General features: G+C 36.2%; 1 protein-coding gene across 2 annotated transcripts in view; it reads right to left on the bottom strand.

Moving 5' to 3' along the window:
* Window positions 1–24449, bottom strand: part of LOC105433871 (uncharacterized) — a 65065-nt gene that overhangs the window by 39504 nt on the left and 1112 nt on the right. The gene's annotated exons all lie outside the window — the stretch shown is intronic.

Raw genomic sequence — 24449 nt, 5'->3', positions numbered from 1 at the left:
CCGTCAACCACGAAGAATGACGATAAATCCCAAAGACGAGTGATATAGAGTGTTATAAATGCTCGGCGTTGCCCAAACCGCGGCGTATTTGCAGCGCCCGTGATTAATAAATAACGCAATTTTGCGATTTTCGTCGTGCGTTTTCCGTTCGCGTATTTGCGCAAGATATCGACGTTTCGAAATTGAAATAAACAGTCGGTTCTACAGTCCGATTCTCGTGCATATGCATAAGCAAATACATTTTATATTATAAACGCACGATATTATCTTCCTTTCAACTCCAAGCCATAGGGGATTACATTAATTACGTTGCTGTTAGAACGACGATTTAACGTCAGACATTCTAAAAAACGTAACATACATAAATTAATATAAAAAGATATATGTAAAGTAACTCTAATTACCAACATATAAAATATTTCACAAATGATTATTTTATTAATAGCTGTAAAAAAATATTAATATAAATTAATGTTTTTTACAGTATTATTACAGTACGTATATATATATATATATATATATATATATATATATATATTCCAAGCGTTAAGTTTAAATTATAAAATAAAAATAAAATTATTATTTTTGTAAAATAATTTTGTAATAAAATAATTTTACAAAAGTAATTATGTAAAATTGTAATTATAAAATAACGTCATACAAACGTTAAGAATGTTTTGATTATGAAAGATTGAAGGATTGAAGACGTTTTGTCACAAAACTAACGGCTGGAGGATGCGGAAAGCGAGGAAAACTTTATTATTCATTTAATTTCAAGCGCACTTTATTCTAACGGAGTTTTAATTCCACGTTTATCTACCAAGGAATTTAATATCATAAATTATGAAGTCGCAATAAATAATGACCTGGCTCGAAAATTCTTCCGGAAGAATTTTCATCTTGTATTTAAATAGCCATATCTGCCCTTCACATTTCCTAGCATTGTAGCGAGTTTAAACTAGTGCGATATCAATGAAAACACGAGACCGGGGGGGGGGGGGGTGCAGTTGATAACAAGTTTACGATCGTCATTCCCGTTCTACGGTATTCCTTCGCGTAAAGCCGAGATTACGGGGATATCGCGTGCCGTCGGTGTGCAATAACTAAGTAGCGTCTCGCTGTCGATTTTTCCCCGGAATGGCGAAATATATACCCCTGGCGAATCAATATGCGCGAGTAATGCAATTGCTCAGAGGCGATCTCTCGTCGGTTCAATTAAAATACTCGGCGCGACGATCCCCGTGCACTTGACGTTAATTTTCCGCGGTAGGGAAAAGGAGTTTTTCCCGCGAGTGCGCCGATCGAATCCCACCCACCGAGGGGTTGATTTCCGGCACGAGGGGGACGGCAGGGTAAAAGAGGGAGAAGAGTACGAGGGTAAAAGCCGACGGCAAAAAGGTCGGCCGTCAAAAGCCAGAGTTGCATCCCCTTTAAGCCTGCGAAATACGTAGCACATAGTGGAACGCGAATACATACGTGTCCGTCCTGTGTGTGTGTGTGTGTGTGTGTGTGTGTATGCGTGATTTGTATGCATGTGCACACGCGTGTATGCGTGTACGCGTTCTCAGGAGCTTATAAGAACGCGAACAACGAAATCGTATTCCGGGGCGACCTGCGCACTTTACCGCGACGACGCCTGATTAGATAGCACGGATAATCGAAACGACATGGTAAAAACCTCGTAAACTTTTAACGCCGAATTAACCCGATGCAACCCGTTGCATACGTTTGCCACGTTATACAGGCACGTCGCGTGGATTGTTCTTTGCTGCGACTAATGCGTGATGACTACGCTAAAGCGAAACATAAGCGAGCTTTCGGTCCGAAAACGAGAGATAAGGAACGAACGCTTCGCGTTTTTCGCGTTTACGATACCAGGAAACTTATAGCGTGTCTTTCATTACTTTTAGCATCTTAATCTTCCAAATACGACGTTGACATAGACGTAAATGTAAATGTAGTTTGTGGATACTTCATTTTTAATAAAAAAATTTCCAGGAAAAAATGAATGTATAAAAAGATCACAACTCCGAGAAAAATATTTCTATTATTAGTAAACTCTGCGTTACGCATCTCTACCAGTATTTTTGCCTTATCGCTCGCGTACATGTTTCCACTATATAGTTTTTATAATATAATTTTTATAACCATAAGTAATGAACGCCACGTGCGCGCGAGAGACACAACGGGGTATTTAAAAAATATGTAATGAAGGACGGGTCGTCACAAAATTTTGTGTGTATAAATATGTTCGGACTCGGTTAAAAGGTATTAGTTTCGCGAATGCTTGATGCACGTTTCGTAATTACGGCGTTGTTCTTTGACGCAGTTTGCAGGCGACTGCAGTCTCGTATGCAATCTCACGTTGCCGATTGGCCTTTGTAACGCAACGTAACGAGGCGTAATGCAGCGCACGAAAACGTAATCAACGCGGGACAAACATCGTAATGCCCATGTAACTCCGACGTACAATTTAAATCAACGGGAAACAACCCCGGCGTCTACTTGCTTGATAATGAACTAACTGGCGCGCGCGTTTCTATGCCCGATTAGTTATTATCGATACGTAACAGTCGCATACGCAATATTGCAACGTGCACTTTGTAACGATGAAATATCTCAATGTTGTAATCGTACCTGTCGAAAGCAATTATTCAATACGATTACGTTCGGATAATTATTTGAGTGATAATAATCCTGCGTAGGTATTAGAATTACGTCAACCATTATGTTAGCATAATTATTTATTATTTGCATCATGATAGTGTAGAAGTATTAAACTATTTCGTCATAATCCGTTCAATTCGGTCCTGCAAATTTTATATACTGATTCGGTACCATTAATAATACTTATTTAATTTGATCTAATTTAAATTTAATTAGTAGTGAAGCTATATCTCTTTAATTCAAATCTCCGTTAATGCGATACCTGTAATTATTGTTATCATTTCATATACGCAGCAAAATTGTAAAGCAACTCTATTAATAACGTTGGATATCAACTGTCGAAAATATTATCAGTCATTGCACATTTTTTTTTTTTTTTTTTTTGTATAATGTATGACCTTATCGTATATTTACGTAAGTATGTTTAAACAACGAAATGTATGTTCAATAACGAAACAATAAAATCGTCTCGTAAAAGATTTTCCCGACCGGGCGAGATTCATCATTTACTTAAATTTGCTGTCACCTCTCTGACGCATGTTATTTCTTCCATTAAACATTGTTCTTTTTAAAAATATGAAAGTGTAATGAGAATTATCACGCGCAGAATGTCACTCAATTTCCAGCGTAGATTACATACGCCCGTCGCAACCGCAATGTTATCGATGCAACATCGACGCGATAACTATAATTAATTACTCTCGTGGTTCACCGTGGCCTGGGTCGCGTGCTAAATAATCCAAATATTACAGCGCTTTACAACGGACGTTGTATTGTTTAGCCTATTCGACCGACCGTACACGTTTTACGTCGCGTTTGTCACTCACACTTCATATCTCCTGCTTGTTCCATACGACGCCTTTCCCCGACACGGTCCCCATGTATCGACCTCGAACCTCCACCAAAAAGATTTCGGAAATATAAATCGCGCCTGCAAACAACTGTCAGACGGCGAGATAGATTGCTTTCTTTTCTACAAAATATATATCGTGTCCTAAAAGCAAGACCGGTGTGTCAACCGGAAAAAAGTGAACTTGTCGGAGAAACAAGATTTAAAAAATTTAAAGTTCAATATTTTCTACTATTTTCGCAAGACTTAAATCATTCCTATTTGATTCATAAAAAAATTACACGTCATATCTTTTGTTAGATCTCTCTCGCTATAATTTTTTGATGTTAACGTTATTTATGAAAAGGAGCGCAAGCCGTGAAATAAAATTGTGACAATTTTCCAGGCTATAAACCGAATGCGAAAAGCATTTATAAGCGCAAAAATATAAAATCGATTTTTCTTTTTTGGCTGTGACAGTCTTCTTCCGGGAGTGCGATTTATATGCGCGAGCCATGATATTTATTCTCACTGGTAAATTACGATAAGCGGCACTCGAGCCACGATAAGCCTTCCATCGTCGCGAATATTGATTGACATCGACGTGAGTTTATAATAAATAAATCGCATGATCGGATGATTTATAGTTACGGGCCCGGAAAGTCGATGAGAAATCGCGCGTGTATATATTGTCCGTTAAAAGGTATACAACAATTGCAGACGGTGAATTCGCGATACTTTGATATCATTACATATCGATGCAATAATTAATATTACATTATAATTAGCAACATCTATAATTAGCGAATATTATGTTAGCAACGTATAACCTTCTCGTATTTATGTTAAAATTAACTTTTATACACTCTGTTCTCATTTTTATATATTTAAATAATACAATTTTGTAAATATTAAAGTTACGAAAATTTATTAAAGCTACTTAAATTACAAGATAAAGAAAGATTAATTGGAATCATTGTTAAACCGAAATGTAACTGTATATTCGCGTCTATTTCATAGAGATTATCCCAATATTGAAAGCCATCTTGTGCCATTATCATTGGAAAGCATTAACTATGGTTATTCCTGACAGTGGCGTTTCACCCTCCGAAAATGTCCGTAACAATTGTTCGACGTCGTGTTTGTCTCTGCATTCGTCGTCCCGTCACGAAAGCCCAGAGACCCAGAACATTTTGTGCACCGTATATAACTACCCTCTACGAGTCGTCGCTCTGGCCCAACCCCTCGGTAATCCAGCTGGAAACACATGGCGTCATCGCGTTCGACCGCCTGGCATATGCAACGAAATATCTCGAATGAGAGCAAAAATCATCAAATCAATCCCACGGGCCCAGAGTGTACACACACACATATATGTTGTGTGTGTGTGTGTGTGTGTGTGTGTGTGTGTGTGTGTGTGTGTGTGTGTGTGTGTGTGTGTGTGTGTGTGTGTACAACGGTACATGTATAGGCATATATCCCCGCTATATCATTGCATATAAAGTGAATTTCGAGGACGTTGGTTTCGTGAAACGCCCTTATAAAATAAACGTCTTGCGATATAATTTATGATTTCGTATTAAAATGGCACAGTTCATTTACAAGATTAAACGTTCTCGTTTAAAATATTAAATAGAAAGGTTATCGATTAATTATTTGCTTTATTAGGAATTGATGATACACGTTCGACATCGCTTTTCATTATCTCACAGTTATAGACGAAAATTGTAAAGTTGTACTTAAAGGTTAAAGTTGAAAGAGCATTGAGGGAGACTATAGACATAAAATCGAATAGGGAAAGTTTATTCGTGCGAGGTTTTAAGGAGCCTTGTTATTTTGATCGAAGCTTTTCCGTTGAGCTCATTAGGTGCCCTGACCCTTCACGTTCGTGGATTAGATGGTCATCGTGATTAGAAGCTCCCTTTTGCAGCCCTTCTGTGGGTCGTTTTAGGAGCTGTGCCCATAACGCTTCGTCAGCGTTGTAAACATAGGAGTTCCTCTTTTCTGCCGGACGTACTTTCGAAGGAAACTCGACAGTTCGCAGTTGGAAATTTATCATGGCGTAGTCAAAAATTTTCCAAACAGACAGTATGTATTATATGTATGTAGGAAACTGCCTACGTGGAATGTAAACCGATCTTTCTTGAAATTGAACTGCCCCACATTCCAAAATTGAATTCTGCTCCGAATTGCAGGAATCTTATTTGAAAATACCCCCCCCCGTTTTTGTTCCCGTTCATGCATCTATTTAACTACGTAACCCTCTTTCAATCATAAGATTTTTCAATATTCAAGAAGTTTATTACGGAAGGAAGTAAGATCGAGTAGAATTTTTGGATTCTATCATTAATTAGAATAATGTCTTTATATCAACGAGGATATGAATATTTTTCAAGTAATACTTGAATCAAGCATAATTTTAAATCGTAATTCATATTTTAGTTGACACAGCAACTTTAGTTTGTTTCCTTTATTCTTGGTTATTAATACAATTGTCTCATAATGCTGTTAAATAATCTTATCAGTCCGCTTCTATTTTTACGAAGACAGATAGCGTTGTTGTAAACTACACGCCACTCGGCGTAACAGCGAGAAGTTTTTGCGGTCTTTCCGTGTCTCCATTTCGCACGCTCCCTCTCTCTCTCTCTCTCTCTCTCTCTCTCTCTCTCTCTCTCTCTCTCTCTCTCTCATACTCACTCACTCACTCACTCCCGGTCGCGTTTTCGATCGCGATCGAAGAGCGTAAAAATAATGAAATTTTTTGAAATTTCCTTTGATTTGTCCGTCTACCGACGTGAGTTTTAACGGATGTGAAAATGAGATCTTCGTCTTTGAACTTTCTGCCAAGAAGTTTCAAGAAAGGTGCTCTCACGCGTATTATCCATCCGCACTCAATCCCCTTTCATGCCTCCTCTCTCTTCGTCCCCGTCCTTCACCTCTGTTCCTCGAGCCCTCACTCTTTCGCCCCATTCGCGCTCTCTCCTCTCAATTTAATCGAAGAGAAGAGGTGGAGAGATGCCCGAAAGCGGCGTATCGACGAATCCTTCTCGGATGCTTTCAAATATCTTCTTAAAGCAATCGTCCACGAAATTGAACCTGCAGTCTAATGTAAGACACGAAATCAATATTCCAGTGATAATACTCCTGTGATAATCATTCCAGTGATAATAAATACTCCTCTTTCATTCGTTCGACGTTTCCGTCATTTGTTTGTCGTTCCGCGTTTTTTGTCCTATCAGTCAGACATTTCATATATCGATAAACGATTGTGGATTTTATTTCAACCTCGGAATCATAATCGAGTTCGAAATATATGTATATGTCGAGATACTGATTCTGGGCTCTTGTATTTAATAATCCATATAAAGAACTGTTAAATAATATGTGATAATGAATATCAGAGCTGGATATTAAAATTTTAAATATTTCCAAGAGCACGTAATCGGTTACATAACACTAAAATACATGAGCTTGATATTACATGTACGATACCCGTTCTTTCAATTCTGAATTATCGCTATCAAGATAAATATAATCGACTGAACACAATTTCATTATTCGTTATCCGTTTAAACTTACTTTAAACTTAATTTACACTCAACGAAATTCTAATTTCTTTGCCGTTAAATAATTAAGTAGGGTACAAAAAATAAAGTTTCTCTTAAATACACAAATTAAATTCAGATTTTTCTTGAACATAGCTGTATGTGTAAGCGCAAAGATGAAGGTTCGTAGAAAGCAATTTCAATCGAATATTCACTCGCATCTGAAAATACGAATTCAATGTCGAAATAGCTAATATACAAAGCTAATATACAAAATATACAATGACGGATATGAATATCATGTAAAACTGACTGCCAATGAATATTCATCGTCGTTACACTGAGAAAGAACGTATCTATGCAAAAAATGTTAATCATAGGAAATCAAGGAAATGTAAATAGTCATTGAAAAAAAAAAAAATAATAATAAAGAAGAATTGAAAGAAGTTTGGTATCACGCAATAAAAAATATTACAGAAACGTTCCAATCTCGAATGCATGCTATTAAAAATATGCTTTTAATATCGTATCACGCGTGTAGAATATTTTCCGTATACCAGAATTAAAAATAAAAATAAAAAAAAGTAATGAAGAATAAAAATATATATATATATATATATATATATATATATATATATATATATATATAGAAAACGTGCCTTGTCTGTATATATACCCAACAAGACTGGAACCGTTCGGCTCGTACATCCGCTCGCTTCAGAGTTTTGTATTGACCAAACAAGACCGGTATCGGCCGATGTGCGCGTTTGTAAAGGCGAAAAAGCGCTCGCTTTCGAAGAATCAAGAATCACTATGTGACGTGCGCGAAACACAGGCATTTGTATATGTGTATCAATGTGTATGCAATTCTTTCTGAATATTTATAACGCCGAACCCGGGGCTGTGCCGGGGACGCGACTGCGGTCGGCGGGCATAGGCGGGAGGAGGTGAGGGGAAAGGGGCACAAGGCGAAAGAACGGAATATCATTTGAAGAAGTGCTACGGCCGCTACACTCGTTCATCGCCGTAATTGAAACGACTCTGGAATAAAATCCGTACGCGAAACAAGCGAGAAACCCTATTTTAACCCCGGCATACAAATACATATCGGGATTATCTAATATTAAAAGAGAGAAAGAGAGAGCGGAGAAATAGGATCGAAGATAGGAGGAAAAAAAAGTTTTCTTGCACACGCACGTACGCGTCGTGTATTTCCATTAAAGGGGACTAAAGAAACGTATATATCAGAATCCCTCAAGAAAAGAAAATGGTCGTGCAGTACTCGTGCAAGATGAGAGTGTAATCCTAACATGAAGCCATTACTATTAAAAGATCGCAAGAGAGATGTGTTTCTACACAAGAGTTTTTACTGTCATGTAAACTGAAATAATTAAAGTTGAAATAAAAATTTATAAATAATTTATATAAAAATATCAAACATTTAAAAAATATTTTTAAAAGGTGTATATATGTGTTTATAAATGTTATAAATATTCATTTTTTTTTTTCAAAAAAACGCACAATATCGCTCTTTTACGCATATTGATGAAAAAAGCAAAATTCTTTAATTAAATATACATCCATTTGTAATAAACAAACATATATTCGATCAAATTTCATAACGGGGATGATGACTCGTGAAAAACCGCAGCAGCATGTTTATATTACCGTAACGAGTTTTGAAATAACTTTTTAAAACTTTGGCGCCCGTGGGACGAAAAATTGTGCGCGACGAAAGGACAATAAATTGAATTAGTGGCTAAATAAAGACAATCATTAGTATGATTTTAACGAACTTTAACGATCATTCGGGACACACATTGTGCAGTCGGACTATTACGAGAGATCCAAACGTAAGCGCGAGGTGGTTAAATCGAAAATTTATAAAATGATACGTGCGCTCGTGGATAACCCATCTTGACCTCGATATAATGAGTACTCTTCGAATTGTTTTTAATCCTCCGTCTGAATATCCAATCGCGCAGAATTCGTGGTCTGCCTTGTAAGCAGATATCGAATATCGAGATTCAATATCTTAGGAACGATCCGCCGAAGGGAAATAGCCCGAATGCTGGATACTTTCTCACGTGTAAAGGTTATTTCCGGCTTCCCTTTTCACTCCGTTTTCATCGAATACTAGACTTTCCATAACCACGTGAACATTTGAAAAATTGTCGACATTAAAAATGATTATAGAACGGTCTTTTCTTTTTTAAAAAAAAAAAAACGCAATTTTTTAAATAATTTTTACATACGTACATGAGCGTGATTTTATCTTTTCGATATCTCATATAAGTTGAACAATATATTTGAACATAAACGATCCGTTACATTTCTTGATTAGTTCTAGTTAAAAAAGTGCTATAAAAATCACCTAATATCATGTCTATACACCTTCACAAATGATTGGATTGAGATAACGCAATTATCTCGTAGTTTGATAAATGCGATGATATTTTCGAATTTCCCTATTAGAGCGCGATCGATAAGAGCTAATTAATTTATCAGCGTCGATAGCGCGGCATACGCTTTAATTTAACTCGGGTTATCAGCGAAACACGCTCTCTCAATATCGGTAAAAAATAAATTAAACTGGTCACTTTATTTCATTATATTATAAAATATTTTTGCGTGAAATGTGATAAGGGACTTGTCAGTATTCGCGATAATTTTATTAAAAAAGCGGACTTTCTCAAAAGATAGATTTTTTTTTTCCTAAAGGGAAATCGTTCTTCCCGCTCCATGTTGCCTCCGGAAGGCAAATTAATTAATATCGCTAGCTTGTGGGAGATGTTATTTTAGAGGCACTTGAAATGCTCATGCGGGTAACGTCAGTTGCACGAATAAACGTTAAGAGACCGAAAAGCAAACATTCTCGCGATCTTCCTAGCTCGAATACGTATATATTCCTTAGCTCGTGCAAGGAACTCCTATTCGCGAGTGTCCCCATTAATATTCGGTGCTTTCATATTTTACTCAGCAAGATCTAAACCGACCAAAATATGCCCGATGCAGAAAGCTCGAGGATACACGTAAATCTCAAGCATTGTATTTATGAATCTCTTAACGATCACCAACTGCAACGAATCTCTCTTGTCCGTTCATCTTCCTCCCCTCTCTCTCTTTCTCTTACATCTCTCCTCTATCTTACGTAACGTATAACAACAACAATGTACAAAAAGCACAAAGCTTCACCAAAACAATCAACAATTTATAAGTTCAAATGTTTCTTAAGATATTTATTTCATCTATTTTTCATCATTTTATCGTAAATAAATTTCTATATTTAATTTAACTTTTATTATTTTTTTTCATAATTTACATTTTACAAAAAACTTCGCAAAGAGATAAAAAATGCCACGTACATAAAACGTATCCAAGAATATATACAATATTAAATTAAAAGTTAATTGTTCCAAAATATATGCAAAATTAATCTAATTTTATATAATATAAATATTATTAATAAATCTAATAAATCTGCATCGTATAATAGATAGATATAATAGATAGATCATCGTGATAAATGTGCTATCGACTGTATATTCATTCGGTCAATGCGATTGTAAAATACCGTAAGTACAGGTTTATCTACAGTCAGATTGATTCAAAATCGTGTAGGATAACGCACATGTGTTCCGCAGGTTTGTTTGTGCATCTATAATCGATGGACGGAGATAATTAAACCTGCTTTGAAATTTGTGAATATTATTCATTAATGTTTGCTTATTCTATATTTCGAGATCTTTACAAATAGATAGATATTCATGTTGAGATCATTCAAGCGTATATGTTTTATAAACGAGAAATGTTACCTGAAACCCAAAATTGGAAATTAATTTTTCATCAAAATTGATACGAGATATATAGTTACACAGCCAATATTTCATGATGTAACAACCAATTATTAATTTTCAATATATAGTTTGTGTCATAAGAGTTACTGCCATTTACAACGATTTCATTTAGGGAAACGTTAAAGGGAAATAATTAAGAACTCAAAATCAATGTTCACGTACCAACAGATTGGTAACAGATTTACTGTCACTTGTGTTTGCATTAAGTTTGTGTTTTGCTGGCACAGCTTATCTGTATATTCTGATCACACATCAACAGTAGAAATTTGCATTGAATAAATTCACTCGATTTCCGCCTATAATCTGCATTAGACTAAAATAGATCAATTTGCATTGAATAAATTCTGCTTGATTTTTTTTCATCAATCTGCTATCATATTTTTTTTAATATTGCAATTTTTCCAACAGTATTTTCTATCATTATTATATATGACAAACATTGCCGCGCATCGCTTAATTATATGTAACAAAATATTATATATAGTAATTATCTAATATTATACATTTAATTAATTTAATTAATTATTCAATTTACATGTGAGTAAGAAAAATATATGGATTTAACAAATGTCTTTCCGTTAAATTAAAAAGTATGTATTAGTCACCGATGTCACTTAGCTTTCGCAATTAAAAATTAACGACTACGCCAAGAATTTGCTAGCCTATCTTCTCGCAAAATGTTCCATGTTTTTCTTTCTAATAAAAATAGTTCGAGCGTGGGACAAGAACGACTGAAAGAACTGCGAGAACATGTCCCACCCTCTCCGACAGACACGAAGAAAGGAACAGGGAAAGAAAAGCTATCATCAGTTTGTTATATACGTTTGCTCAAACATCCTTTTCGTTGGAAAAGTTGTTCTCGAGACGCAGATTGCTTTCAGCCAGTGGTTGAAAATTTTTACGTTATGCACACGCCGTAATTACTCGTACCTTATTCTCATTTCATTCAAATATTCTTTATTGTTCATTGGTATAATAGGTTCTTTAAAATTGAATCTTTATTCAGTCTCAATTTCAATTCATTATCGTCTCAAATGTGAAACATAATCATTAGAACTTTTTAAGAGAATCTTTCAAAGAATTTTCAAGAAAAATGAAGATTTCTGATCTACGTCTTTTCTCCGAGAACTTTTATAACTCCTACAACAAGAAAATCAAAACTTCAGTCGTATCAAAATTTTGAAAACAAAACGTTGACATTTCGTTTCGAGAGACATTTCGTTGTGTGTATGCAAAAATTGCATTATCGAAATTCGATAAACAGCGAGTGTCAAAAATCACGGAATGCGCTCCGAAAAATTCGAGAAAGGAAAAAGGAGTAGAGAAAGAGAAAAGATACCTTTGAATTTTTTTTTAATCCCAAAAGTGAGTCGCTGCCAGGCCGCCCGGGACAGGCGACGGAAAGTTAAATCGCGGTAACTTTTTAATTGAAATCGAAAAAGTTCATGTTGAACTGAACTGAAAGGCGCCGGCGAAGAAATAAATGTCCCGTTGCGTCGCGCCGACCGGCTCAGCTTCTGCCGTCTTTTTCTCGTTAAATCTTATAAAGACCGACTGGGAGTTACTCGAACGATAATAATATGGACTTTATAATATACAGCCTCTTCTTTCCCGTCATCCCTCTTTGCGATTTCCTGCGATTTCAGCTTCCTTCTAAAGACGCCGCTAGACGCTTATTGGGGATATCCAAGCTTGATCTTGATCGATTTCCATAATCGATCATTTGACGGATATAGTAGCGCTAAATTTCACTCTACTTTTCAAGATTTGTATTAAAGTTGGGAAAATTTTTTTATCTCGAAGAGTAGAGATGTTAAAATGTTTTTTCAGCATCGTCGATTTCATGCGGAAGCCGTGACTTCCGGGAACAAAAGAGAACGGGGAGAAGATAGAATCGTTCGGGAATAGAGAAATACGATAAGAAAATTGCGCCAAGGAAGAAGAAAACTGATGTAAGAGTCGTGAATCGGCCATTGAAGGAAAATGAAGCGGAAGAGATAAAGCTGACGAAACAAAGCGACCGGACCGGCGTTCCTAATTGTGTGATTTTTCAAATTTTCTCGAAGAAATATTACGATGACGTGAGTTATTTAATCTTTCCTCGAGAACGCAATCGAGAATCTATACGATTCTGAGAAATTCTCAAGTAGAAATTGTATCCGGAGTTATTTTGATAAATTCAATATTCCCAAGCAAACGAAAAGAGAAACGTGGAAAAATGAAAGAAAATTGAAAAATGGACACTTAGTGTAATTGATTTCTCGCTTATATTTGGATAATTAGATAGTTCTGTCGATTTCCCTATGCGGCAAACTTACGTGACGTTTTATTAAATGAACATCGGCGATTTTTATTATTTTTAACAGCAAAATGTGCAAAAACAAGTTTGAAAACAAGTTAAACGATATTTAAAAAAAAAAATCTTTCCACATATTTTCGTAATGGAATTCCAATTAACGAAATAACGTATCGCAGTATTTCACTTATTATTTCTAGAACAGAGTATTTCTCGAATTAACAGACACAAAGATTAAAGATAAATCGATAGCAGTTTAACTCGAGAAAAAAATTATCTCGAGAATTACGTGAATTAACGTCAAAGGGAAAAGACTAGATGCGTCACAGCAGGTCTTATTTGCAAACAAAAGTTTATATTACTTCGTAAGTATTAATTATTACTCGACTGATGAAATATTACTTTTTACTTAAAAGTATTTATCTTACAAGCCTTATTATCTGACGAATATTGGGTCGAATATATACTGCGTTTCACTTCTTCTGCTCTTTGTACTTCTTATGTTACTTCTTATTGAAGTAATAAAAGAATAGTTATGTCTTATGGATTCTGAGCATGACGTGTGTATCTCTCTCTCTCTCTCTCTCTCTCTCTCTCTCTCTCTCTCTCTCTCTCTCTCTCTCTCTCTCTCTCTCTCTCTCTCTCTCTCTCTCTCTCTCTCTCTCTCTCTCTCTCTCTCTCTCTCTCTCTCTCTCTCTCTCTCTCTCTCTCTCTCTCTCTCTCTCTCTCTCTCTCTCTCTCTGTGTGTGTGTGTGTGTGTGTGTGTGTGTGTGTGTGTGTGTGTGTGTGTGTGTGTGTGTGTGTGTGTATCTACGTGTACTGGTGTATGAGTGCTCGAGAGAGCAGAAAAGATTCCTACGGACGAGTAAAAATGCAATTACCAGTCCCGGATAGCGCTACCGATCAGATCTCTTGTCTTCCCAGAAAATTTATGATTTCGAAAGCTCGCCCTCGGAAAATAGGGGAAATATTTTGTTTATTCGAATACGCCGCTCGCACGAAAATTTCCATCCAACCATTTTCGGCGATCACTGTGTAATTTTATTGAAAATTTGATCGCTCGCGCAGTTAATAACGCAAAACATTTTCGAAATGCACAATCGTTTACGTGGATCGGACGTACGTTTGTATGCGCAATGTTCCGGCTTTGCGCAAATTATGCAAAGCATCAAATAGCGATAATTATTGGTAGCGTTAATTACAATGAAAAAAAATTAAATGTTGAACATACAGCATTCAATATTCATATGTGGTCAGACAATTATACAATCTTGTTCGCAATAATTGCGTTAAATAATTGAAGGATATTGATAGAAATTAAGTTATCGAAAGCAAATTAGTTCCACCGTGGTAGTTTTGGTGCTCGAAATAAAAGAAGTTTAAATAAAGCGAAACGTGATTTAAGGTCTCTGTCTCTTTTTATCAAGCGCGAGAAACGCATTTCTGCGGAATAGTAATTCAAGGTTAAATGCTGCACTTTGTTTCAATTTCCTCGGTTAAAAATTGCATTTATGTATAGCTAGATAAATAACTTAATGGAGGAAAGGGTATCTGTATGAAAATAAAATTGCGTTTCCTTCGAGAAGCCGCGCGTTTGGAAGGGACGGTAAAGCGCTGTGAAACGAGCGCGTCGACGAAACAAGATTGAAAAATAAATGAAATCGACGTCGGCGTATAGTCGATGAAAAATCACGAGGGTAAAAATGCGCGAGAGAAGCAGTTCTGTCGGAAGTAATCAGACCGAGAAGTATCCTTCGCGATCTTTCGCGCGCCATGCGTTCGGAAGTGCCATGTCAATTTATCGAGAGCACGCCTTACGGGAATTTTATCTCTCCCCTCCCCTCCCCCCCTCATGTACAGATTCTTTGTGTAACTTCCTAGATTTTATGAGCGTCATTAGAAATTCGTCCCGACGAATCCCGCGTAATTCCGCGCGCGTTGGAATAAAATTCTATTTACGAGAGAAAACAGCACTACGACTGCGAAACTCTCTTCCATAGAAATCGATATATACGACTTTTCGACTGTAAGCTCGCGATCTTATTTTCACTTGTGCTTTATACAGTACGAGATAGGAGACTGCGATATATGTCCGAAATATTCGGAACTTTCCGACCTTCCATTCGTTGACCGGAAATTCGATTTGTGAATAAAAAAAAAAAAAGATAACTATTTCCCGTATATCTCATACATATATACATAGATGTAATATATTTATAAATCTATAATATGACTACTATAAAGTCGTTTGTAAATTTTGAAGCACAAATATATTTTATTCTGACTGCGAAAAATGTAATTTTTTTAATCCACACTTCCACGCAATAAAACTTTTTATTGCAGTATGTTGATTTCAAAGCCAAATAAACTAAACGAACCAAATAAATGCAATAAATCATAGCTTTTGTATAAAGTTTGAAATTTCGAATCTCCTTTTTTTTTTTTTTTTTAATCCTTTTTCGTGTAATACTGCACGAGGTGTAAAAATATTACGTGAAATCCATAACTAAATATACCCTTTGTAATAAACATTCACAAATGCTCATGATGCATTCCATGAGAATGAGTTGCATTAAAATGAGGTTATTGTAAAAAAAAATTAGTATGCCTATCTTGTTGTATCTCGTTATATCTGTATTCAAATAAATAAAAAACAGAGCAAAAAGAAAAACACGAAATACACTCGTGCAGCACTTTCCTAGAATGAAAAACTATGAAGCACAATATTTTTTTCAAAAATATTCTCTTAAAAACAGTTATGGTTTGTGAATTGCCATTTCGCACAATCAGCTTGCGGCTTGTTCCGCAATAAAAAAAATCATCTTTGCTGACTACGTTGAAGACATCACGTACACGCCTCAAACATGTCGAATGATTCTTGCGAGAAACGTCGACGAGCACGAATGTCAATGCCAAGCATTTTACGTGTTTCTCCCATTGTTCGATTCTAAACATACAGGACATTTTACTAATTAAATTGCGTCGACAATTTCCACTCCGAATAGTGAGATTAAAATGATATCATATCTGATTAAATTTACGAGAAGGGAGAAGGGGAGCGAGATCCTGTTTTCTCCAGGAACTCGGAAATTTAGTGAAACTTCCGAAGCACGAACCGGCAATCCTGATTAATCCTTTCACTTTACGTTGGTAATTTTGGAGCTTATCCCGAACTTCTTCAGTGCAGCAATATTCGATAGTTTACTAATCAGGACTTTAATTTCATTTCTTAACGCCTGATTTCTTCCCCTTTAATTGACTGTCAGAAGGATAAAGTTATCCATGCGATAATTTTATCCTTCTTTTTTTCTTTCTCAGATCTCTGTCATTCCTTCATTCCTTCACGACTATTTTCCTTCATGACAATTACTTACGTATAGATAAAGAAATAATGAAAATAGATAAAGAAACAGTAAGATATTTTTTACAACAATAATAATAATAGAATAGTAGAATAGGGCGAATAGTAGCGAACTTAAGAAAAATGGCTGTAAAAATGGAAGTAGAATCAATAACAAATTGCACAAAGAATCACGCCTTATTTTATGTACTTTCTAGACACCCCGCGAAACCGTCTGATATTTTCGAGCACGAAAAGTCTGTTACTTATGTGCGCGGAAAGTTCCGGCGGATGAATCTTCTGAGTGGAACTGCATACTTGGGAAGAAGTACATCAACGGCTGTCGAAGATTCCCTGGGGAGACTCGAGATCGAAGATTGATCGAGTAGAAATTCTTTTATCATATCGACGTTTTCCTTTCCACAAGAAAGTCTCAATGGGCAAGCATGTTTGCATGAAGTAACGTTATTCGTCGTTCCTCGCATTTACCACTTGCGCCGTCAATTTAAAAAATATTGATTTTTTTTTTTTTTACAATAAAACTTTCATTCGCTTTGGCTTGCAGATTGAATTTTACGAGAGATAATGCAAAAATATTGCTTTGTAAATACTAGACTAAAACAGGAAGGATATAAAAAGTCTAGCGAGATATAGTTCCCTGACAAGTTCCCCGAATAATGACGTCATCCTGTTTTCTTTTTAATAACATACAAACATTTTCGAGATACGAAAATTCATCTCGCACTCAGATAAAGGGATTTGTGATTTGAGAATCGGATGTCGTCGCCAGGACGAGATAGCGGTCGTCGTCTACTCTCCACCTCTCTCTTTCTCCCGTTCTTCCGCCCTCTCTCTCTCTCTCTCTTTCTCATTTCACCACCGTGTCTTTGCTGCTTAATGTATGCACATGGTATAGTGCGTATCGCGATACGCGTGTGTGCAATATATATACATGACTGGTCCAACAAGAGCCGTATTTACGAAGCCGGTGTGGGCCGCGTGCGAGAACGCCTCGTGTAACTAATCGCGTGTATCCCGTGCTATTGCTAAGAAACACACTCAAGAAACATCCCTTTGAAAGCAGTGGTTCACAATCCCGATCGATCATTTACGTATCTTTATACGAATCTTTATGAAATGTTTACAAGAATGATATGTACATTGTATCATTTGTCATTTGTAAAGGATATATATACTTTTCCTTTTTGTAATTTTCTCCAGAATATAATGATCCAAAAGTGCAAAAAACGAACACCCCGGCGACATTCTCATTTAACTTAAAGTCAATTTTTGTTAGAAAAAACGTTGACGAATAGCTTATATAGCTCGCAAAATATAAGCCATTGATAATGAGACTTTGTGTAGCTTAAGCTCGGAATAAATAATGAAGCGTTTTTTGGTCGTTTGCGTCTGCTCGTGATATTATTTTCAGATCGCAAGTGAGAATTATCTGCCTTCTATCCTTCCCCATATTCTCTTTTAACAAACCAATTATATTGCGAATGGTTAAACTATAGAATGTGAATTCGCAGCGCACTTCGAATGCACTTTAACGTAAATACATTCCAGTGATATAGGAATCATGAGCTGCATTGTGTTACTAAGGAACAGGAGACAATTTCTCTTGAAGATTCTCAAACTGCACGAATGAAGAAGCGCCAAGTATGTGAACCATACGAAATCAGTATGCGAAGAGAGGAAAGTAAACACCGAGTGTGCAGATGTTTAATCATTAAATACGCAATGAACTTTTCTTTAAAAAAATATTTTATCATAAAGATGCATTATCTCGTCTTTTCAAAACGTGCTATCAAGGCAAGGGTATCTTAAGAATTGTATTTAAAAATTTAAATAACAAATTGGTTCAAAAATAAAAAAAAAAGAAGATGATAAAAAGCGAAAGTTATTTTTTAAATTGGGATATTGCTTCAAAATGAAAATAAAGAGAATTAAATAAGAGAATATTTTAATGATAAATTTAGAGCTGAAAAAATGTACGTTTAATAATAGCTTAGCTTTTAGTAAAGGAAATTAAAAATCTAGGAAAAGGAAAGTATATTATATGTAATAAATTCAAATATCTATTATTCTGAAATAATAATACACGCATTAACGTTACAAACACCATGTTCCGAAGCTCCGAAGAGGAGATGCAAAATGAATTTGAATCCCGAGGTGATCGATTATACTCCACTCATTCACGTCGTGAAAAATCGCGCCACTATTCTCGGGTTAATAACTTTTCTAATGGAAAGTGATAAAGTACTATTTTAACGCGTTACATGCATTGGACGGAGGCCGAGCAGGAAAGCCCATTAACGGTTTTTGTGTAAACCTATGACTAACACGATGAGCCAGCAAGATGCGTTATATAATCGTTCAATAATGTGAACACGCGCGCGCTCGTCAGCTAATAAACAAGCATTAAATTTTCCAGCTGAAGGTTTCAAAATGAGACACTCGATTCTAAAGCAAAGCAAATTCAGCATTGACAAACTATGAAATTAATTTAAATTGTTCCTGCTAATGAAACGTTATAACAATATGGTTGATTTAGGAAAAATCTCATTACGCTATTTAATTTCAGGACAAACCTCGCATTGATGAAAAAATATATAATTATATCCAATATATGCATATATTAATATATCTGTAGAATTATCATGATCGTCATACTGATGTTCACATTCATCTTAAAATAATTACTAAAAAAAAATTTCCAGCGATTTTAACTTATTATTTTTAATACGATCATAATTTTTTTTAATTCTTTCATATCAACAAATAGAAAACGATAATTTTTGAATTTTGATATCCCTACCATAAATCTCCATCCAGGATCATTCATTTCGCGAAAAATATAAAAATAGATTTATGCACCACTTGTAGACGGTGATATACTCAAACTTCGCTGTTATTATAAAGTGCCGTTGACACTTTATATTGTTCGAGTTAATAAAATGGAAACCGTAAAATGGCTTTTCTATCCGCCCACGTCGAGAATAATAAAATTCCTCTCGTGAATCACACGCGGGGTAGCTACAGTTTTAATTGCGGGAATTCTTTCCAGAGAGAGAGAGAGAGAGAGAGAGAGAGAGAGAAAGAGAGAGAGAGAGATATTTCGAAGCAGTTCTCTCGCATTTATACGTCACATACAACGCATTACGCAACGTACCGTTGTAAAATTATTGCATTATAAACATTGTTGCGCGAAATAGTTTGCCTCTGCGGATATATCGGTTCCCACCGTGAAATTCACGTTAGTATGTTATGGAAATATCATATGGAAATATTATGCTCGCTCGCTACTGTGTTATTACTGCATAATGCACGATTATTATTTGACAGATGTTGAAATTAACATAAAATCGCATTTGATAATATAGATATTTAGGATGAATATTTATTGAATGTAAACAGGGCATTATTATCACGTTAAAACAAATTCTATCGGTAAATGAATCATGTTACACAATGAATATATTAATTGACGTTTTCATACGAGAAGTATCTCGAATTTTCTCGTTTCTCTCTCTCTCTCTCTCTCTCTCTCTCTCTCTCTCTCTCTCCCTCTATTTTCTTTCTCCTCCCGGAGGAAAGGACCGGGAAAAGATAGAATTAATTAGAACTCACTTAACTTCTACACGGTTTAACTTTAAACTTAAACTTTAAACGTCACAAACACATAGCGTTGCGTACAATATTACCCCCATGAATTCTAATTCTGGGAAAGCTGGCAAGTTATTGTTGCAACTGCATATCATCGCGGTATAATGCTATTATCGTATACGATGAGATTAAAGCGTTACGATAAGATAAAGCGGCCGGGAGTTTACACGCCGGATTTATCCATCAATTTTCTTCGAATTATCAGTCAGTAATACCTATAAATGCGAGATCACGCGCTCCCGTAAAAACAACCGCCGTCGTAATAAAATATCGATAGCAATTATATTTAGTCCTTCGCAGTTTCCGATAAATTCAAGTAATAATTCACGACGATCTGCATAATCCTTGCCGTTGTTTTCGCTCAATTGCATAAGCTATTTTAACTGTGCAACTTATATATACTCCACATATATATGTACAAACGCGTGACACCGTGAACCGAATCGTGAATTGAATTACTTCTGTTCCCGTCCGATTGTCTCTGTCGTATTAAAACTTCTTTTTCTATTAAAAGTTTCCTCCAAGTTTCGCAACAATTAAATGCCGCGCTCATTTTTCATTGGTGGTCGGACACATCTCGTAGAAGTGTCCCACTCTCTTTACGAGGCTTCTCTTTTCTTTTACGAGGCCTACCGTTTCATTTTACGAGGTCTCTCCTCACGAGATCTCACGAGATCCGAGAAATTGGACCAGTTTCCTTTTTTTCTAACCGCGTCTTATGGCACATTTTGTATTTAAAGCGGAACATAGGCCTCCCTCGAAGTAGTTCAGAGGAAAAAGAGTAACGCGGGCAAAATATAAAAAAAAAATGGCGAATAATAGGCAGGTCTAATACACATGGCGATTCTCGCGTTGTGTAATCGTGATGCAAGACACCTGGGAATCCGGCATTCCTGTATTCCGGAAAGCGTCTCGACTGCGGTACACGACCCCGATGCAGGTCGTATGACGTAATTAGGGATACAGAAACAATGCGCGGCTTTACCACCGCCATTCTACCGCTTAATACCGCTTAATATCCGATGCCAATAATTACTCTCAGACCGAATATTATATTGTCTTGGAACGACGCTATTCGCCGGACGAATCCAGCACGAGGGGGCGGGTAGTTCCGTTTTAATATATTCTCATGTTTTAGTCATAAATATGATTGTCGTATGATTAATTTATCAGTTCATTACAATTGATAGCGTAATAATGCAATGCCTCGAATCGCGAATCTTTTAAATTTCGATAGGGCTTAATTGAATTGCTGATTTGATTGAAGAAGGAAGCCAGTTAACCGCCTAACTAGAATTCTCCGGGAGCTAAAGAAATCGCCTTCGCTTTGTAATTTTACACAGAAACCGCGACAATTCGAATTCACATTCTATATATCCATTTATTTTATGACGTACTAATTTATCTTTTAAAAAAAAAAAGCGAAAAAAAAGAAGAAAAAAAATGTTTCCCTTTAAATCGCACAAATCAGTGATCCAAAATCGTTCCCGTATTTTTATCGTGCTCGCCCAGCGAGAGCACACACGCGAGATTTCAAAACTCACGAAACGCGGGTATTCATCTCGCTTATGTTTTTCTCTCGCGCTAAAAACATAATCGCCTCGCGCATTCATCTACCCGGAACAATCGCGCATCGCGCGCAATGACTGGCGACAATAACGGAATCAATAGCACATCACGTTTCAATAAATTAATGCCGCGTGTTTTATTTCCGCCGCTCCACGTCGCGGGCTCGCAACCCCCGTTGTATTAAAACAACGCGATGTTACAGGTATTTACAGTGGAACGCCAGTTCCCGAGTAATTCTTCCTAATTGCCAGGACGGCGTAACCCGGGATTAAAATGCACGGCTCGTGGTGGAAATAGTTAATGCCACACTCGTGCAAAAATAAAAGTCTCCTTCCTCCTCTAATATATACATATCGCATTACCCTCCTTTTTTCTTTCAGATAGAGCAATTCGTGGTATTAAAAAAGCCATAATATATACACCTAATAAAATTGTATTCAACGAGAGGAAAGAGGAGGTTTGGGAAAAGTTTAAGGAGAATTTTTAACAATGGACTTTTTTCGAAGCTTTGATGAACGGAAGTTTTGATATTTATATGGACACATAAATTATGCCTATATACGGATAATATTACTTTCCAATAATTATACATTTAATTATAAAGTTTACGCTGGCGTGCGAAATATATTATACGAAGTCAAAAACAATGGAGGTAAGAGGGAGCGCACCCTCGTCACCGTGAATTAAAGTAAAAGGGCAAATGGTGCAGTGGGACGCGCGGTATTAAAGAGGCCGGGGTGTCGGAAGGGGAATGATTAATCGTCGAGCAATCTCTCCTATGCGTTCGCGAAAAAAAGAGATAAAAGATGCGTAGGCGAACACGAGAACAACTGGTAATATGACATGCTCATATCGAAATGTATCATACAATTTTGATCTGTCAACGCATACCGATGTGCACTTATCATATGCATTGCATATAAAACACGTGTAACTTATACGGAAAGAATACCTTTGCCGGCAAATCTAAAAATTTGGCTAGATACAGATCTGAAAACTGATTTTGTTGGGCTTTCAAAATTATTATATACGATGTTCAAATTAATTGTTAGAAGATCAAACATTTTTACATCATAACAATATTATCATCATATTTAAGTGTTCTACAAAATAATTTTGATGGGCCAACAAAATTATTTTCAGATCTGTATCTGGTCAAATTTTTAGATTTGCCAGCAAAAGTGTTCTCCATTCGTGAAATTTATATATTTGTTATAATGTAACTAGAACAGGCAATGAAAAAAAAATTATGTCAGTCGTGCACAGATAAATCTGTGAATTGTAATATTTTGGAAACTTATAAATTTTTAATTTCTCGAGTTCTTCTCTCCGGGGCGAGTTTTATTTTCAGACTGTATTTTAAATAATTTAAGTGGAAAATTAAAGATTTATAAACGCCAGACGTAAGTTTGATAGAGAAAGATCCAAACCCTTTAAGAATGGATTGATTCTTACTACGATGTCCCATACAAAAGAGTGAAACCCCAAAAGAATGAACTCGATGCATCAGCGATTTAATATATTCTTTTGATATGTTGGATTACTTACATTCAAGTTTCTCAATAAAAAACATGTTTACGAATCACGATACTAAATATTTTTCAAATCCAATGACATATTCTTGCACTTGCACTGAGCGAACATTCTTTGTATACAATTTGTACTTTCAGGAATTGCGTTAAGTCTTGAGACACGTCAGCGCATAAGATTGCTACAAAAGACAGCTTTAACAGAGTAAAAAAGATAAAACTTTCTCTCATAGAAATAGTTTGTTCAATTTCACGCTCTGATAAATAAATCACGTAATGCTATCGTTATACTGTGAACATTTTCATATCTCTTCATAAGTAAAACAACATGCATTATATTTTACATCGCAGCATTTGCTTCTGTTTTATTAACGGAGCAAGTTTAAAAACTACTGAAAAAAATGTCTCTATATATCCTATATCTAATCGTTGATGCATCGTAATATTAAAAAAAAAAAATACAAAAATGTATAACAAATTTATAAAATATTTTCACACGCCAGATATTAATAGCTTCTTCCCTCACGCTCTTGAATAAACTCTATAATACGAAGTCCAAAGTGAGACATAATTCGAGTATGAAAGGTTGCGTCAACTGAATGTTCAATGCATATGCGGAATTGCCAAGAGTGCGAATGCCATTCTGTGCATTTATGGATGCGTAAGAGAGAAGGTTACACCGCTCGAGGCTCAATATGTCCAATCAGCATTGTTCTAATCGCGTGTCTTATTCTACATAATCATGAATATGGCAAAGAGGTTACATATCTTGACATCTCAATATGTCTAATCAACATTGACAAATGCGGATGCGGAAGAGGAGGGGAGAGATTACATCTCGAAGCGCATAATCAACGTGCCCGTTAAACGCCGCTCCGTCTGTCTGTCTGTCCGTGAATACACGATGTTCCACGTTGACCGAAATCCTCAATAAGTCTAATCAGCCTCGCGTTACTTTCGCACATCTCGCGACTTATCTTATCAACATACGTCGACGTTGCGCACATTGCGCGTCTATAAATACCGGGGAGAGGAAAAAAAAGAGATCGCGTCACGTGCGAATGCGTATCAGCAGGCAGTAACGCCGCTCCACATATCCACGGACGTACAAGGAAAGAGGTCGCGTCGCGTCGCGCCGTGAATCTCGA

Source organism: Pogonomyrmex barbatus, unplaced genomic scaffold, assembly GCF_055798465.1.
Source record: "Pogonomyrmex barbatus isolate J1 unplaced genomic scaffold, ASM5579846v1 scaffold4, whole genome shotgun sequence".
NCBI lineage: Eukaryota > Metazoa > Arthropoda > Insecta > Hymenoptera > Formicidae > Pogonomyrmex > Pogonomyrmex barbatus.
This window is presented reverse-complemented; position numbering and strand designations above follow the sequence as displayed.